General features: G+C 50.7%; 1 protein-coding gene across 1 annotated transcript in view; it reads right to left on the reverse strand.

Annotated features, from left to right (window-relative positions):
* ALPL (alkaline phosphatase, biomineralization associated) overlaps positions 1 to 11096 on the reverse strand; it is a 60482-nt gene extending 49386 nt beyond the window's left edge. The window contains exon 1 of the mRNA XM_082449103.1: positions 10941 to 11096. The gene's annotated coding sequence lies outside the window, so the exon portion shown is untranslated. The remainder of the gene's footprint in view (positions 1 to 10940) is intronic.
* Positions 11097 to 12798: the final 1702 nt, after the last annotated feature.

Genomic DNA, 12798 nt, shown 5'->3' on the forward strand with positions numbered 1-12798 from the left:
TCCTCCACTCCAAGGATCATGTAATATCAGCGTGTACACTCACACAGGCCTGCCTGCCAACAGCCAGCCCTGAGCAGAGGCGAGAGGAACTGACCAGCAGGAAACTTCGATGAGCCTTTCCTTACAAAAGGAGGCAGTACGGCCAGACTCCATAGCCTGATGGCTGGGATTTACATGCCGGCCTGCCAGCTACTAACCATTTCCTGGGCAAGTGAGTTCATTTCTCTCATCCGTGGGGTGGGGATGATTAAGTACGGTGCTACCTCCCAGGGCTGATGAGTTCCTACATCTAACACACTTGGGGCAGCGTCTGCTCCTCAGGAGGTATCAGTTGGTGCTGTTATAGTCATTCAGGACTGCTTTAATGTCTTCCGTGAAGGATCTCCTGGCTTTCTCCAGCAGACTCAGGTCTCCCTCCTGTGGGCTTCTATACAGGGCAGGATCCACGCCTGTTACACAGATGATGATCACAAGACCTACTATGTGCTCGGCACTGTGTTAAGCATTTTATATCCATGGAGATGATTCCTAGCCAAGTGGCCAAACCACCACTGGACTCACCTACTACTTATGACCACAGGCTCTGGGGCAGGGGCTTCTGTGCTATGGAAAGAGGTTGGGGGAGAGTGGTCACCACATTATATTACTTGGAATACATGTGCCCTGGAAGGTATGAAAATATTTGCACTTGGTACCAACTGTGTGACCTAGGAGACATTACTTAGACTCTCTGGGGCTCAGTTGTGAGGATAAATGAATAAATATAAGTGAAGCACTTAAAGCAGAGCCTGGTTCATGACCTATTTAAAACAAACATCTATTGATATGTATGTATCAATCACTCCTCCGAGTACCTCTCAGGGACAGAGGAGGAAACAGGCACGGAGGTCATACAAGGTCTTAGTTCCTAAGAGATGTTATTTCCTGCAAGTATTCACTCACCCATTCACCATATATGTATTAAGTGCATACTATGCACCAGGATGCATGTTATATAGATTCGGCAAATGACGGCTGTCACTATTTTTAAAGAAATTAAGGTTACTTGGCACTGAGGGTCCATCTGTGAACAAGTTGGACAAGATTGGTCAGAGGTATGACGCTGGGGAAACTCATACCTGACTAAGGGTCTGAGCCACCAATAGGGAGACTGGATTGTCCTGCTGCCAATCATTAACCAATCATTCATGAGCTGATGTCACTGGTGGAGAGAAGAAGATACCAACGTAGATGCGGGAAGGGTAGCCAGGCTCAGCCTGGAGTGGCTCAGGTGTTAAACCCAGCGGGACAGCCTTTCCAGATTTCCCCATGGGAACCAAGCCCGGCTGGGCTGTGGACACCCCTGCCAGGCGGGGCAGCCTTTCGTTACGTTAACATCATTGGACACTTGCTGAATGCGGGTACCTTGTTAGACACTGGGATTCACGAATGACTCAGATGGGGTTCCTGCCCTCCAGAAACTCACACAGAGCCAGACACTACCTGGATGATCAGATTACAAAGGACTGAAGATTTCCAAGCAAGATCTAGAAAAGCAGCCGTGATGCCAACTGGCAACACAGGCAGGGAGGACACTGCAGGGGAGGGGACAGCAGGTGCAAAGGCAAAGATGGGACAGGTTGGGGGACACATATGGGGAAAGATCTTTAGCCTGGGATCCTGACCTGGGTTTGAGGGCTGGTTCTGCCATTGACTTGACCTGAGCCTGTTTCCGTTTTGCAAAATGAAGATAATACTTTATTGGGCTGTTTCAAGGATTCAGTGAGTTCATGAATAAGAAAGAGCCTTAAAAATGGAGAAGTATAAGAGCCTGGATACTGAGGCTGGCAGTATCCAGTATTAAAGTGACTATTAAATGAGTATTAAAGTGACTCATCTATGGTCCCATGGCTGATTAAAACAGGAACTAGTTTTGGTTCATCCAGGATGGGGGGCCAGCAACTCAACCCCACCTCAGCTGCAACACTCCCATGTTCCCATCCCCCAACCCAGGCTCCCCTGGCCAATCCAGGGCCCAGGGATAACCATTTCCTCACCGTGTGATCCCAGGCCCGATTTTCTAACCTGCAACATGGAGATGCCATTTGCTGTGCTACTCCCATGCGTACATGGAAGGCTCTGCATGCAGAAGAGCACTTTCCACAGGTGAAGGAATGTCAGGGTCACAAATGAGAGGTGATGATGGTGAGTGAGGAAGAGCCAGTGTGGAAACTGAGCCAGGGAGGGGAGCCAGCTTCAGGGCTGGACGGATGTGAAAATTCTAATCTCAGCAACCCTGCTGGTTCACCAGCTGAGGAAACTTGGGCAAATTATTTCACCTTCAAGTCATTTCCCTCACTTGAAAAATGGGCTGTTACAAGGATTAAAAGCATGAATGTATATAAAGCATTTAGTAGAGTGGCTTGGTGCATTACAGATATTCAGTAGATGTTAATAACTCTTATTACTACTATTACTACTACTATGGATATTATTATGGAGGGTGGGGGAAGGGGTAAGCAGAACTCTTTCCGGGACGATCTGAAACCAGCCTCTTCCTTCTCATTTTTACTTTAAGCCTGAGTTGTGACCAGCCCCAGAAACCATTCCCCACCCTTCCTTGAGGAGTGAACCAGGGACACAGCTCCATGGAAGGTCTCCACCCTACACCAGAAGTGAGTTCTGCCGCAGTCTAGCTCAGGAGTCCTCCTGCTTTCCCAGGGCAGGAAAAGAAGACTGAGGAGCACAGTGACACTGACCTGGGCACCACCCTGGGCCTGTCCCTTCTCTGCCCCTGTTCACACAATGCCTAAGTCTAATTTGGTTCTGGGATGTCTTTCCATCTTGTGTGCCAATTCTAATGAGTGGATAATGGCTGCCTGGAGGACTGCATTTAGAAGGAACTTGAGGTTTAGAAGGAAAGAGAGCAGTGGTTGATTAGTCATGTCTGACATGTATAGGACAAGAGGGTGACAGCATGCATGCCAACTACTTGCCACACGTGAACTAGAAAAGTCCTAACCTTGCCTCCCTCAAACAAGCCATAGTTGTCAGGCAGGGTAACTGAAAGCCAAGAGGGAAAGGGACGTGTCCAAGGTCACACAGCTTGAAATGGCAGGGTTGGGATTCAAACCCAGGCTCCTCCGGCTTTCTGAGGATGCTTCCTGCTAGGATTGTCATTTCCTTCCTCTTGACTAGAAGAGGAGGTGTCCAGGCCAAAACCCATTGTCTTGGAGAACAGAAGCTGCTGTCCAACCAGGAGTGTGCCTGTCCTTGGTCACCTTCCTCTGAGACCTCCCACGTGACTTTGCAAACCCTAGAGACAGATGGTTCCACTGAAAACAAATATATACAGCAAGGTCCCCTGAGGGCTTGTATCCAGACAAAAAAATTGAATCCAGATGCTAATCTGATTGGGCAGGAAGGCATGAGACCTGAATTTGGGTCTCATCGCCTCCTTCTAGCTGTGTGACCTTGAGAAAGTTACTCAGCTTCTCTGAGCTTTAGTTTTCGTCTCTATAAAATGGAGAGGATAACAAGTTAAATATAATAAGGTCATTAAAAGTGATTTGCTCAGTTCCTGACACAGAGTAAGACCTTAAATGTTAGTTGGAAGGATGAGGTCAAGGGGAAAAATGAGAACTCACAGCATTTTCACAAAAATTACTCAAGTGATTAAGGCAAGGCTCATATGAGCTGTTGAGAGGAACTTGTTTATCTTTGATATCCTGATAGGCTAACTGAAGCTGAAATATGAATTACTAGATTTGATAATTTCAAAATAAGGAACCAGACTCTTCTAGGAAAACAGGGTGTGTCATTCATGTCACAAAGAAGAAAGCATCCTTGAGTGGGTGGGTTGGCAATGGTAGGGGATGAGTGTGTATATTTCCCACTTTCCAGGCTGAGTGATCTTGTGCCTCAGTTTCCTCATCTGTAATGGGATAATTGCACTTGCCACATAGGGCAGCCGTTTAGACTAACTGAACAGTTCCAGGACAGGCACTGAGTACCACCTGGCATGGCAATGTTAGCGGTGGTGTGTGGAGGTGGGAGGGGGGTGCTTGCTTAATGAGGCAGAGGAAACAGAGCAGCTATACAGGTGCTAAGAAGGAGTGAAGGAGGGGAGGGGGTCTCAGAGTCAGCTGACACACTTTCTACCCAGAATGGTGGCAGATGAGTACGTTATTAACTCCTGTATGTTAAGAGGCCAGTAAGTCAAAGTGGGAACAGGTGGAGTAAGAAAGAGACAAATGATACTCAGAGAGGCCAAGCCTGACACAGGTGAATGACAACCAGCTTAGAGGATTATAGGACAGCGAACTGACAACCTCAACCTGAGGTCTGGGAGAGTGCCCACCCTGCTGTTCTGTAGACAAAGTAAAAGGTGGATCAGAGAAGGCAAGAACTTGACTTCACAAAGAGTCACATGGCAGATCCTTTTAAAAGTGAGATTTACGGGGACTCCCCTGGTGGCGCAGTGGTTAAGAATCCGCCTGCCAATGGAGGCGACACGGGTTCAAGCCCTGGTCCAGGAAGATCCCACATGCCGTGGAGCAACTAAGCCCGTGCACCACAACTACTCAGCCTGCGCTCTAGAGCCCGCAAGCCACAACTACTGAGCCCGTGCGCCTAGAGCCCACGCTCCGCAGCAAGAGAAGCCACCACAATGAGAGGCCCGTGCATGCAACAAAGAGTAGCCCCGCTCACCACAACTAGAGAAAACCCGCGCACAATAACAAAGACCCAATGCAGCCAAAAAATAAAAATTAAAAAAATTTAAAAAAAATTTTTAAAAAGTGGGATTTATGGTTTTTCAAATAAAAGCCACCTAAACACTTTTTTAAAGAACATAAAATGTTAGCTGGGCTTGTCCGGCAGCTTGCAGACCTGGCCAGCTGAAGTTCATCCACCTGAATCACAAACTGAGATCTGGGAAGATGAAGACGCTTCTCTCAAACAAGCCCTGGGTCAGCGCCTCACTACAGGGTCTCAGAGGAAATAGCCTCCCAGCCGCCATTCCCCTCTCTCCCTTCCCTGGGTCAGGGCAGGGTGACTGAGGCACCTAGGGGAGGGGTTTGGACCCAAGGTGTCCATCCCTTGAGCCTCAACTGCAAAATGGCAGGGAGTGAGGGGTAGGTGAGGTTCAAAGATGATGGGTTAAGTGCCTGGTACCCAGCGGGTGCTCACAAAATGCTACTTCCCACACAAGGTCATTCCTCGAACTCCTCTGCAGCTGCAGGGACCAGGGGCCCTGTGGCTCTGTCACGAATCAAGGCTCCCCCTTGTTCACCTTGTACCCCACAGAGCAGTTTGCTTGTGGAGACCTTCTAGGATCTCATGCTAGGCAGCTGCCTCCAGAGCCTTCACCGTGAGCTTTAACCATGAGGTTTCATGGCCTCCTACACTGCCCTTGAGCTCAGACACGGCGATTTGGAGATCTGTGCTACAGCTGGGCTACAGCCTGTCATCAATCACCAGGCCTTGGTCCCCAGAAAAGGGGACAGAACAGAGAGCTGTGGGTTCAGAGTGCAAGACGGTGTTTCCTGTCTGCAAAGTGACACCAATGCACAGGGCTACTGGGAGCATTAGGTGAGGCGGCAGATGTCAAGGGAGTCCCTCCCCTCAGGGGGCTGCATAATCTCTAGTCTGAAGCACCCCAGGTTGCCTGTCCCCAAGGGGGTGGGCCCCGGGCCCAGCTTCCTAAGCACTGACAGGCTGATGCTCTATTAGCCCCCAAACTCTAGAGCCCTTAGCCTCTTCCTGGGACCAGAAAAGCAGAAAGAAAGCTCCCTCATCCTGGCTGACATATTTCAGAGATGCTGCCAGGCCCCGGAAGAGGGATTGGTGTCTATGTGTCCCACATTCCTACCCTGAGCCTCCTGAGGGCTGGCCCAAGCCTCATGCACCTAGCCCAGAAACTGCAAACTCAGGAGGCAGGCAGGGAATGGCAATGAAGCAAATGGGCTGGGTGTGAGAGCAGGGCACAGTGGGGACTGCGGTCAAGTGGATAGAGCAGCTGCTAATCAGCTCCAGTCATGGTGGCGAGGCAGGGATGCAGCCCAGAGTGGCCACATCTTTTGATCTTTTGAGGGAAGCCAGAAACCCTTATTTTTATGTAAAATGAAATCACCAGCAATGAAATCAAAGTTTTAAAATCACTGCAGGAGACTTACAGACATCGAAAACAAGCTTATGGTTACCAAAGGGGAAACGTGGCGGGGAGGGATAAACCAGGAGCTTGGGATTAACACATGCACACTACTATATATAAGATAGATGACCGACGGGGACCTACTGCATAGCATAGGGAACTCTACCCAATATTCTATGATAACCTATATGAGAAAAGAATCTAAAAAAGAATGAATATATGTATATGTATAACTGAATCATTTTGCTGTACACCTGAAACTAACACAACACTGTAAATCAACTATATTTCAATAAAATTAAAAAAGAATCACTGTGGGAGTCAACAGTGCCCCCACCCCCACCCTTTTCTGCCTCAGGAGGGCAGTTTGTGACTGACCTGCCATAACCTAAGTCACAAATGTTTGAGGACCAACTCAAATTAAATCAGACCCATTCCAAGTCTTAGGGATGTCCCAACCCCCCAACTCCTGCTCTTCAGGCAACTTGGGTTACAGATGAGGACACTGAGGCTCAGAAAGGGGAAGGGACTTGCCCAAGGTCATACAGGTAGTATATCAACAGTTCAAGGGCTTAAACTCTGCTCTGAGTTGCGGATCTTTCTCTACCAACGCATACCATCTATATTCTTCCTTCAACAATTCTTTCTTTTTAAAAAATAGATATATTAAGGATATGCTATGGAAATGATACACACCAAAATCAAGATAGTGGTTACTTTTAGGACGGTCATGGGTGACCCTGGGCAAGCCCTTCCCCTCTCTGGACCTCAGTCTCCCTGGTCTGCAAAGCAGCCGGTTGACAGAGGCAGCCTTTAAATGCCTTCCAGCTCTGAGGCATCTATGAGGTCTCTTCTCTGGCCAGTACTTTGTGGCCTCAGATGAATATAAAATTGTAATAATAATAATAATGGGGAGGGCAAGTCCACGGTAGCCAGGAAGGAACACTACAATTTTAAGTGAAACTTGACTCCTGGTTACTGGAATTCAGGAAGAACGATGTTAATACCCAGGCAGTTTAACCACCACCCAACAGTTAAACAAAAACACATCTGGTTTAACTTCATTTTCCTCGTCTCCTCCCCCCCACCCCCAACCCTCATCTCAAATTTTACCCCTTAATTTGAGAAGTCAAATTAAATGCAAACAATTGATTTCATGCCACAGTGAGGTTGAGAATTTCAGCATGGAAAACTTTAAGCATGAAGTTTTTCTGGGAGTAATTAGGAAATGTTGGGGGGTGGTATGAGGGGGGTGGAAAAATATGGAGACTATTCTTGAATGTTCTTCGGACACTGAGCATCAGAGAAGAGTTGCTGGGGGCCTACTATGAACCCAGCACTCAGAGAGGCCAAGTGACTTGCCTCAGGTCACACAGCTAGGGATTGGAACCCAAGATGCTGATCCCAAAGCCAGCACTTTCCCTCCTGTCTAGGCCTTTGTAACCTACATAGGGCCTTCCCTCTGGCCCTTATGGATCACCTGGTAGTGGCAAAGAAACTGTCCCATAGGAAATATTAACTTCTCAACAACAATCTCCAACAGTGGGTCAGCCCCAGCTGAGCCATTCAATGGTGAAAAACCATTTATGATTTTGCTGGCCCCACACAGCAACCCTGCAAAGTACATATTATTAACCCATATTACAGATGATTTCCTTACCTGAGGCTCAGAGAGGGAAATAAACTTGTCTAGGGTCACACAGCAGTGCTGGGAATGAACCTCCAATCTACTGCCCACAGCTGCCCTCTAAAAGTGAGGACATCTCTAAAAACAAAACAAAACAAAATGGGCTTCCCTGGTGGCGCAGTGGTTGAGAATCTGCCTGCCAATGCAGGGGACACGGGTTCGAGCCCTGCTCTGGGAAGATCCCACATGCCGTGGAGCAACTAGGCCCGTGAGCCACAACTACTGAGCCTGCGCGTCTGGAGCCCGTGCTCCGCAACAAGAGAGGCCGCGATAGTGAGAGGCCTGCGCACCATGATGAAGAGCGGCCCCCGCTTGCCGCAACTAGAGAAAGCCCTCGCGCAGAAACGAAGACCCAACACGGCCATAAATAAATATTTAAAAAAATAAATTAAAAACAAAACAAAACAAAAAACAAAAAAACACACTGCACAGCTTAGCTCCAGCCTGCTGAGGATGAGGATGACGTAGCACTGGAAAGCTGAGTCTGCATTCCTGTGGCCATGCGGAGATTTCTGAGCGCTGGTTCTCAGCTCAGCTTGCTCCCTCTCCCCGTAATGTTCTCTTCAAGCTCTGAGTTTTGTATTACTAACTCAAGGTGAGAACTCCGAGCTATGTCACTGGATCCTACCCCTGGATTAAGAGGCCTCATCCCCAAAGATGGGTACAACGTGAAGATCGCTAGAGTTGATCACCGGGGCTCCAGCCCCAGCTCCCCAGGTAGCATCTGTGTGTCCTTGAACAAGTCACTTCCCTTCTCCAGGACTGATTTCTAGTTTGCAGGGAATGCTGGGTATGTAAGCCATGGGACAGGCAGGGTTTGAGTTTGGTTTCACCTCATTTCAAAGCTGGGACACATAGAGGCAGAAGGCACTGCGGAGATAACAGCCCCAGGCCTGTTTCCAGCAAGGACCTCCAGGCTCCTGGCCAAGGCTGAGTTTTGAGTTTAGGATGACAGGAGGTGGCACCTGAGTGTGGGCAAGGAAGATGCCATGCCACTCTACAGCACAGCCCATCAGGGAAAGGACAGGGCCTAGGCGGTGGGTGACAGGTTTCCAGGGTTCAGGGGCAGCGACATAACCCTATGCCCAGTCTCAGGGTTGCATTTTCTGCTGAGATTAGAGCTGATTATAGACAATATTTTCTTAGGCACAGACACCAGCTAAACACTTTGCATACATTAATCATACTATTTATTGATCTCCTCAGCTTATAGGAGGAGACTGGGGCATGACAGAGAACAGAATTTGTCCCAGGTCACACAGCTAGGTTGCCTTTTCTATTAGTGAAAACCAAAGGTTGGCTGATCAGTTTTACCCATCTTATTGCATTTTAATCTCCTTCCTTGTGAATTGCTTAATTCCAATTCTAAAGTGTCAATTTCAGAGCCTGAAAACATTTTGTTATACAAGTGTCCAGATGGCTGTTTAATTTACCGCTGCATTCTCAGCACCTAGAACAGGGCTTGGTGCATTCATAAGTATTTGTTAAATGAAGATAGCATTTCATTTCTGGCCTCAGTTCAGTTTTATTCCTCACAATAGTCTCATGAGAGAGGCATACTCCCTATTTTCCAGGTGGGGCCACAAATACAGACAGGGGCCATCACTCAAGCCTGTCTTACTCCAGGGGCCGGGAGTAAGTTAGGAAGCCATGTCCAGGAGCCTCTTCTGCTTAGGGAGTTCAGAGGCATGAAGTTCAGGAAGAAAAAAGGAGGCAAAGGGACAAGAGCAGGGGCAGGGAGTGGAGTAGGTGGGGGTGCGGGGAACAACACAGTGGGGAGAACTAAATATTTGAAGAAGGCAGGTCTAGAGCATGGGGGGAGGCAAGACTGAGCACCAGCAGGGCCAGAAGAGGAACCAAGGTCAGCCCCCCATCTCTTGGGTCATATAATGGAAGCAGGGAGCTAAGGTTGTAGGGTTTAGAGTCTGGGTTCACATCCTTGTCTCATATTTACTTAACTTCTCCAGGCCTCCGTCTTCCTATTTGTAAACAAGATGATGCATGTGAAGTGTTGGAGCCTGGCACACAGTAGGCATTCAATAAACAGTTGCTGTCATCTTTGCTGGTGTGGGAGCCAAGCCCTTGCCTACCAGGGAAGCCCTTGCCTACCAGGGAAGCCCGGCCCACCGGGGGAGTCTTTCTTTCCCAGGGCCCAGAGGCCCTTTCTGGCCTGAGAATTGCCCCCTTTTGATCTCCAGGGTTTTCCCCCTCCACCCACAGGCCTTTGTAAAGCCCCCCTCCCCCAATCCCATTACGCTTGGAAAAAGGGTCAGAAGGGACAATGTAGGGGAAGGATGGGGTTTTCCTTAGCTTCCCGCCCCACCATTGTTACCATGCATTTAACCCTTTCTTATCCAGACTAGGCGTGGGAACCAACCCTGAGCTATCCGCTCACCTGCACATGCCCAGAGATGGATCGCAAACTCCCTCAGCTTCCGGGGCTCCGGAGCTTTGCCCTAAGGCTTTTGTGCCCACCCCCGACTCCCAAACAGCCTCCAACACGCCGGATGTCCGTTCCCCCCACTCCCACCCCCCTGCGGCTCCCGGACCCAAGTGCCTGCCTCCCTCTACTGTTCCCAGCTCTGGCCCAAACTACTTTGGAGCCCACCCAAGCAGACCAGCCCCCTCCCCGCCTGCTGTGGCAAGATCTAGAGATTACTAGGTGGTTGGCAGTTCTGGGTGGGCAACCTGACTCGCTTGATCTCGGACCAAGGGGGTTCCGTAGAAGCCGCTCAGTCACGGAGCACCGGAAGGAGGTGCCTAGACTGAAGGTGGGGGTCTCGGGCAGCGGCCTGGGAGGTAGGAGACCCCAGGGCTGCAGCAGCGGTCGCGAGCGCAGTCCCCTTGACTCGCCGGCTCCGCGACCGCCAAGTCCGATTTCCAGCCCGGCCCAGCGCGCCCGCCGGGAGCCTCGGATGCACGCGAGTACGGGAACGGGACAGGTGGCTGGGGGTTCATAATGGGCTGCCTTGGGAGGTGTCGGGGCGCGGAGGTCCCTGCTCCACCACTGATATCCGACCTCACCACCGTCCCCAGGCGAGGGGAGGATGTGGGAGGGGCCGGGGAATCGACCACATCCCTGGGGCCGCGGGGAGCCGGGAGCCAGCGTCGAGTCTTTACCTGCGCTGAGTTCGTGGGCGAAGGTCTGTCCTGGCACAAGTGACGAGAGGTCGGTGCGCTGGGACGGAGAGCGCGGAGTAGCGGGAGCGCGACGCTGCCGGGGCCACCTCCCCCGCGGGCTTATAAGGGCGACCGCCGGGCCCGAGCGCGGCCGGGGCAGCCCTCCCCTGCTCCCGACCCCGCCCCCGGCCGGGGCCCCGGCCCTCCCCGCCCCCGCCCCCGCCCCGCCCCGCCCCCGGCCCCGGCCGGAGCGATGCCCGCAGGTCCGCCGCGTGGCCAGGGCGCCCCCTGCCGGGGAGTGGGGCACCCTCCCCCTTCCCGCGCCCCGGCTCGGCTCGTGCCCCGCGCGGGGTTGGGGCGGGCTGGGGTGCCGCTGTCTCCGTGTTCTCCTGCTCTTTCCGCCTCCGCGCTTCTCCGCGCGACCATCTCTCTCTCTCTCTCTAACTTTCTCTCTGCGAGCTCCGGCTCTGATTCCGTCTCTGTGAGCGACTCTTTGGGGTTGTCTTTATCTTTGGCTCCAACTTCCTTCTGTGTCTCTTTGTGGCTGTCTTTCTCGCGCCCTCTGTCTTGTCTGCCCCTCTGTGTATGTCTGCCCCTCTCTGTACGTCTGCCTCTGTGTCTGGCAACCTGTCTCTATTTGGGTCTCTGTCTCTACCCATCTCTATCCACGAGTCTCTCTCTCCGTCTCTGTCCACCTTTGTCTCTGACTCTCCTCCCTGTCCCCTCTCGCCTTCCCACTCCAAACAGACCACTAGCCTGTCCCTCTCTCCCCTGCCCTTGGGCTGTCTCTTTTGCTAGGGGCTGAGGAAGCAGAGGGAGACCTAGAAGGGGGTGGCTTCGGGGAGGGGAGCCTCCCCTAGACAGGGCCAACTCTCCTAGACAGGGACTGTTCCCTCTTTCTCCTTAGAGCCAACTAGGGTTCCTGCAGACTGCATCTCAGCCAGAGCCTGAGGACCTGTCCCCTGGGTGACCAGAGGAGGAAGCCAACACTCCCCATGCAGTAGAAACAGACAGCCCAGGTTCAAGACTCCACCCTGGTGACCTTGGGCAAATCATTTGAGCCCTGTGGTATGGCCGGCCCTTTAATAGGCAGACATTATCTCCCCTGGCTTCCCTTATCACGTGCTGAGAGGCAGATTAATATATGAGTCAGGGTTGAAAAGTGCACAGGAAACTCTCAAGTTCTAGATAAAGGGGGTTGGAGCTGGGACTGGAGGGGATTGAGGCCAGAGCAGAGCAGAGAAGGTGTCAGCACCAGCAGAACCAATACCAGCCCAGAATTCTCTCTCTTACCTACTCCATGCCAGCTCAGAGCCAGGTATCTTGCATACATTATCTCCCAACAACCCCATTTTAGGGAGGAGAAAACAGAGGTCCAGAGAGAACATGCAGGCGGCTTGTCAGTATAATTGGAACAAGAACTGGGGCCTGGCACCAGAAACCAAGAATGTATTTATTTTTCTTTTTTCTTGTATTTTTAGCAACTGATACTGCTTCTTTATTTACAGGAGTGATATGAAGTGTTTTTTTGACATAAGTTTATGTTTTTAGAAAGTGAAGCAAAACATTGATTAAATATTATTTATTTATGTATTCAGTGGGTTAGATTATTATGGCAAAAATCATGGAGGTGGTAAATGAATCAAGTTTGGGAAACAACACTTTTGCATAAGAAATTGTGGGTGAAAGCATCCAGAACCTGGGAGGGGTTCTGTAATTGCTCACAAACTCCAAGGAAGGATTTAGGGATACGAAGAGACTTGAGATGGTGTCATCATCAGTGAGCCAGGGGCAAATCCCCAGGTATGGGAGGTCTGCCTGTCCCAGCCTGAACAGCGGCTGGGGAGCTGAGGCAACA

This window comes from Balaenoptera physalus, assembly GCF_965194825.1.
Source record: "Balaenoptera physalus genome assembly, chromosome: 1".
Classification (NCBI taxonomy): domain Eukaryota; kingdom Metazoa; phylum Chordata; class Mammalia; order Artiodactyla; family Balaenopteridae; genus Balaenoptera; species Balaenoptera physalus.